Raw genomic sequence first — 6254 nt, 5'->3', positions numbered from 1 at the left:
CTCCCCTGCTCATGGTGTCTCTCTCTATCTCTCAAAAATAAATAAATGTAAAAAAAATTTAAAAAAATAAATAAATACTGCAGTCATATAAAAATCTTTGATTACAAAGGAACATGCAGAGTTGTTGTTTTGTTATATTAGCACCTTAGAAAATCCTATCTAAGAAAATGTATTTACTAACTAGTAATTCTAAAAATAATTGCATTAAATTTGATCTCATGAAGAATTCATAAGATCTAATTTAACATTATTTCTGTTTTTGAAATGCAAGTTTTTTCATGCTGGTTTATAATGAGTTTTCAAAATAGAAATAATTAATATAAATTCACATTTGAAATTAAAGTTTGAAACAATGGTTTAGAATAGTAAAAATACAATATTTTAAAGCCATCTCGTAAGAGTGTTTGGACTTTTTTTTACTTTTATTTATTTTTTGTTTTGTTTTTGTTCTGTACTGAAACATGTATTAAATCTGAAAATACATAGATTGGTTTCCTTGGAGAAGTGTATATATCATTGCTTTTAAAATAACATGGCCTCTATAAGATGTCATGAGAAACAAAATGAGTACAGTTTACATTAACTTAAATTTTTTTTTTCAACGTTTTTATTTATTTTTGGGACAGAGAGAGACAGAGCATGAACGGGGGAGGGTCAGAGAGAGAGGGAGACACAGAATCGGAAACAGGCTCCAGGCTCTGAGCCATCAGCCCAGAGCCCGACGCAGGGCTCGAACTCACGGATGGCGAGATCGTGACCTGGCTGAAGTCGGACGCTTAACCGACTGCGCCACCCAGGCGCCCCTCATTAACTTAAAATTTTACATCAAATTTTCAACAAAAATTAACAAAAAATGTTATTTTGTTTTATTAAATTTTCTAAATAAAATTATTTTAGTTTCTTCAATATAGTTTTTTAGTTTCTCCAATATAGCCTTTAGTTTCCCCTATATAGGCTTGAGCTCTCAGGGGATTTTCACATGTCCAGAGGATCCAAGTGAAAAATGTATCTCACTTCCTTGCTCTGAAGTCAAGAGACTTATTTACTTCCTACACTCTGTGTGTAAAACCTTTCTTCCTACGCATCCTCCAGTCTTTCCATCTTGGTGATGGTTTTATTTTGCCCTGATCAGATTTAGATTACAAACCCCTGCTAGGATACATCACTGATTTAGTACCCATTCAGGAAAATATTCTGGAGTCCTATGCTATGTAAGCACCTAGGAGGTGACACATCAATGCCTATTGGTGGTTTTTAAGATAAATATACCACTCTCACACAAAGAGCACCAATGCATTCTCACACTCGGATGGGCATCTTCACCGCAACCACTCTTCTGTTTAGGAGAGGCATCATACATTTATGAAGATCATCACATATTTATACATCTTTTACCTTGCTTATATGGATAAGGTAAGTTTTCCTACGTCCCACATTGGGGAAAAGAAAGAAATCTCATTACATAAAGTAAAGAAGTCATATTATATGAAAAATTTAACATGCCATCAGAAATGAGATATTGATAGGCTTTTAGGTGCCATCTTGTCTGCAATTCTTCTTAGGTTCAACATTGATTTCTATAGCCTTTTCTAGTAGACAATGAATTTTAAATTGTGCCAATAGTAGTTGGCAAAGTTTTATCGAGTGATTGGATGCTTTCATATTTTTTACTTGAACTCCCACCATGCTTTTCTCAAAGTTATATTTTTGTTCCCTAGTTATAAAACCAAAAGATCTAGTCGTCAAAATTTTTGTTTTAGTTGTTGTTGTTTTGGGGATGTTGTATCATTTTCATAATCTTGGCATTTCCCCTCTATTGAGGATATGGTAGGAGAGCTCCGTAACCTTGTAAAAGTTAAGGAAATTGCAATTAAATAATCCTTTATGGCATATTTCAGGCTGTCCCATGTTCCTCAGAGAATCCAGGTCTAAGATAAGGGTTTGATTTCAAAATTATTAATGTTCCCTAGCATCATAAAACATTAAAACTAGAAGTGATCAGAAAGATCATCTTATCCCTATTACCTTGTTTTATCTGAAAGAAAACAGTTTCAAAATGACAGAGTCTAGCCCAAAGTCACAATGTCTGTTAGCAACTGAAGATGGACAGAAACCTAGACCTCCTGATCTCACATAACCTTCTGCAGCTAATTGGCTATGGAATCTTTCATATGTCATAGTAGCTATGGTGCAACAATACATCATCTACCTTGATTAATGACTGTGATGAAAGGCTTGCTTAACACAATGGAAATAAATGCAGCAAGCAGATGTATTAAATTTTAAAAGCTGTAATGTTTATCTGTGGTCTATAAAGTGCAACCATGGTCTTTTTAATCTGCTTATGTTAGTTACCTGGTCAGTTTGGTTTGGCCATGAAGGAAGAAAAAAAAAATAACTCAAAGATGAATAATTATGTTGGAAAAGCATATAGTTACAAAGAAAAAAGTCACCTATATGTCAGAGAAAAATGTGTCTATGTTGTGTAAGTATGCGTTTTGAATTTATATATGTAATAAAGGAAGATTCCATGTGTTCATTTGGAAATACCAAAAGAATAAAAAATAAAGAGGGGCTGAAAAGAAAAATACTACTTGGCTTTTTAGAGTGAAAGTAATATTAATTTTAGACATTTATGAGAGCTCATTAACATTTACAACTAATTACAATGGCATCTAATTTTTTATTGTAACTTTTATTTTTCAAAAGCCTTTATTTTATAATCACTATCTTAATTTGTTCCCACAATAGCTATGGGAAATAGTCAAAAGAGATTTTATTTTCTCCCTATTACTGATGAGACAAAAGGGTCAAATGGTTAAGTGGTTTACCCAAATGAATAAACTAGGTTGTTGAGATGTTTGATCTATAATCATGTATAATACATCAAATTAAAAGTTTCATTTCATTACCACATTCTTTATAAAAACATGATCATCTGTAACTCACATGCTATGACTATCTGTGTACTATTATTTATTGCAAAACCTTCATAGTTGGTTTATCTACTCTATTTCTTGTATTCCAAAGAAACGTTCCTTAAAAGGAAAATTTTACCATGAGTTTTTACCAAATGCATTTTATTTATTTATTTTTATGTTTGTTTGTTTATTTTTGAGAGAGAGAGAATCCCAAGCAGGTTCCATGCTGTCATCCCAGAGCCCAATGTGGGATTTGAATTCATAAAACTGAGATCATGACATGAGCTAAAGTCAAGAGTCTGATGCTTAACTGCCTGAGCCACCCAGGCGGCCCCCAAATGCATTTTATGAATAGTACACTAAGCAAACAACCTTAAGTCCTCCATACAACCTGAGATCCAATATAATATATGAAAATAGAACTGACCTTAAAAAACAGGAAGCATCAGTGTATACCCAAGTCTACTAAGTATGTACAAATATGCCACCCTTAACAGAGCAGAAATGAGATTGTACAATAATGAGATTGTATTACAAAAATCCCTGTCATTTCCAAATCAATTCTTTTTTTTTTAATTTTTTTTAACGTTTATTTATTTTTGAGACAGAGAGAGACAGAGCATGAACGGGGGAGGGTCAGAGAGAGAGGGAGACACAGAATTTGAAACAGGCTCCGGGCTCTGAGCGGTCAGCACAGAGCCTGATGTGGGGCTCGAACTCACAGACCGTGAGATCATGACCTGAGCTGAAGTCCGACGCTTAACCGGCTAAGCCATCCAGCTGCCCCTCCAAATCAATTCTTATTCAAACATACAGTTAGTTCCTGGAGTGGATGACAGACCTTGGATTAGTCATGCTGTACTAATCCTAGTTTACAGTGTGTGAGTGTAGCAAGTGGGTGTTCTCACTAAGATGTGGATGTGTAGCCATATTTAATTGCTTTGGATAAGGGAGCACTACATTATCAAGACTCAGCAATCTTTTTGTAGTTACTTTCCTATTTCTTGAATCATCATGGCTAGAGATTATGACTTTCTTTTCTCACTACCTAGTTTCTCTATTTCCTTATAGAATCTTGAATTTGGATAGTTGTGTACTCCCTGGCCCAGTATTAGCCCCCTTCCCTTTCAGCACTGATCTTCCCCAAACCATCTCCATTGTTCTAGAATATATGATTTTATAATGTTCATTGAAAGTGCTGAATTCAGCCAGGTACATTCATTAAGACACAAAGCTTTACTTTCTTTAATGTGACTCTCTAGCAATGTTACTCACCTTGGCAATACTTTATGCAGATTCACAGCTTTTACATTTACCTTTGGGAATTAAGAGACTTTGGCTTTCGGATATTAAATTTCTCATCTGATATAAATTAAAACATTTATCTAAACTCTAATTTAATCTGTATCTCCTCCTACCAGTTCAGGCCTGTCTGGCAAAAGACTAAAATAATGGAGATAATCATTACTGACCACAATGTTATTAAACTAGAACTCAAGAACAGCAAGATAATTAGAAAATATCTAACTGCATGAAAGTTTTAAGAAAAGATATAAATAATTCATGAATAATAGAGGAAATATAAAGGAAATTAAAACAAATTCAACTTTCACACAGTAAAACATTCATTAAGATAACAGGGCATAGGATTAGCATACAGAAATCAATAGCCTTCATTATACACAAAATAACCAGTTAGAAGATACAATTGTAGAGAAAGCTCATTTACAATAGAAATAAAGAAGACAAATATAGTTAGGAAGAAGCTAACATGAACAACAACAACAAAAAAAACAAAACATGCAAAACATGTAAGAAAAACTAAAGGACACTCTTAACAGATACACAAGTAGAATTGAATGTTTTGTTTGTTTGTTTGTTTGTTTGTTTGTTTGTTTGTTTGGAGAGAGATATTGTGAGTGGGGAAAGGGACAGAGATAGAGGAGGGAGAGAATCCCAAGCAGGCTCCATGCTGTTAGCACTGTCAGCTCAAGATCTGGTACAGGGCTTGATCCCACGAACCCATGAAATCATGACCTAAGTCAAAATCAAGAGTTGGATGCTTAACCACCTGAGCCACCCGGGTGCCCCTAGAAAGATACTTTTTGTAGATGACTACATGTTATAAAGGTGTGAGTTCCAATTAATTTATAAATTTAAAGCAACTGCATTAAAAAATAAATAGTTTTTTTATGGATCTGCACAAATTGATACTAATCAATATAGACAAATAAACATGCAAGAATAGTTTTAAAAAGACAATAAATATATAAGTAGGACTAACTACTAACTCTACCACATATTAGAACAAATTATAATGAATATGTTGAAAAAAATGAAAGAAAAAAAGATTATAAATGGTGGAGTTGCATCTTCTACAGTAAGATTTTAATGTCAAATAGGAAAGTAAAATTACATATAGTTAGTGGTAACCTCAAATATACTTTCAATTATGGATAATTTCAGGGTAGACATTTTGTGAGTAGGATTACACTTTATGTGGACATTAATAGCTCCTCTAATTCTTCATTAATCATGTTTTCTGCATGACAGTCAATTAAATATTTGATAAGTTTTTTTTCTGATCTTTTCATAATTTTCTTTTAAAATATCAAGTAACTCTTGAGTCACAGAGGAATTATTTGGATAGAACAAGTAACTGTGTGATGGTCTCACTTATGGAAATGGGGGAGGAGCTGGTAATATGTAAGAAAACCAAAATAATTTTGTTTTGGGAGTTAGATTTGAAATTGTCCTTAAAGAATCCGAGTAGAATGTTGCAAATATAGTTCTATATATAAGGGTAAAGTTTAGAAGAGAAATTTAATAGAGATTTAAAATTTCCTGGTTATCATTTCAGAGGCAGTATATAAAATGGATGTGGATGAGATAACTAAGGGATTGTGTATAGAGAAAACTGAGAATTGAGATTACACCTGGACAATTTATGATTCAACGTTTTGTGGTTGGGAAAAGAAGAAAAAGCTAGCAAAAGAGAATCAGAAGTAGGAAGAGGAAAACTAGGAGGGTGTGATATTTCAATGCAATACTATACTTCGGGGGCTTTTCTTGCTGTACATAATAAAAATGGATACCTCTCTCTCTCTCTTCCTCTCTCTGTGTCTCTCTCATATTGTACCATATGTGTCTATGTTTGTGAGTTTGTGTGTGCTCAATAATAATGTAATTTGAATGTGTAACACAGACAAAAATGTTTTATAACATTCTGTAGTGCTTATTTCCTAATTCTTACATATTTCAGACTTAGCATGAAAATTTTGTAAGTCTCTAATGAGCTGAATGTGTTGCTTTTTATTCCTTTATGCTCTATTT

At 33.3% G+C, this 6254-nt stretch overlaps 1 long non-coding RNA gene across 1 annotated transcript; it reads left to right on the top strand.

The window, feature by feature from the left end:
- Positions 1-854: 854 nt before the first annotated feature.
- On the top strand, positions 855-6027 carry LOC109503391. Its single transcript, XR_002162340.3, has 2 exons — positions 855-2485; positions 5782-6027. It is a non-coding gene; the product is annotated as an uncharacterized LOC109503391 (long non-coding RNA).
- Positions 6028-6254: the final 227 nt, after the last annotated feature.

The sequence above is a fragment of the Felis catus genome, chromosome C2, assembly GCF_018350175.1.
Source record: "Felis catus isolate Fca126 chromosome C2, F.catus_Fca126_mat1.0, whole genome shotgun sequence".
Taxonomy (NCBI): domain Eukaryota; kingdom Metazoa; phylum Chordata; class Mammalia; order Carnivora; family Felidae; genus Felis; species Felis catus.
The sequence above is the reverse complement of the archived record's forward strand: the minus strand, read 5'-3'. Positions and strand labels throughout refer to the sequence as shown.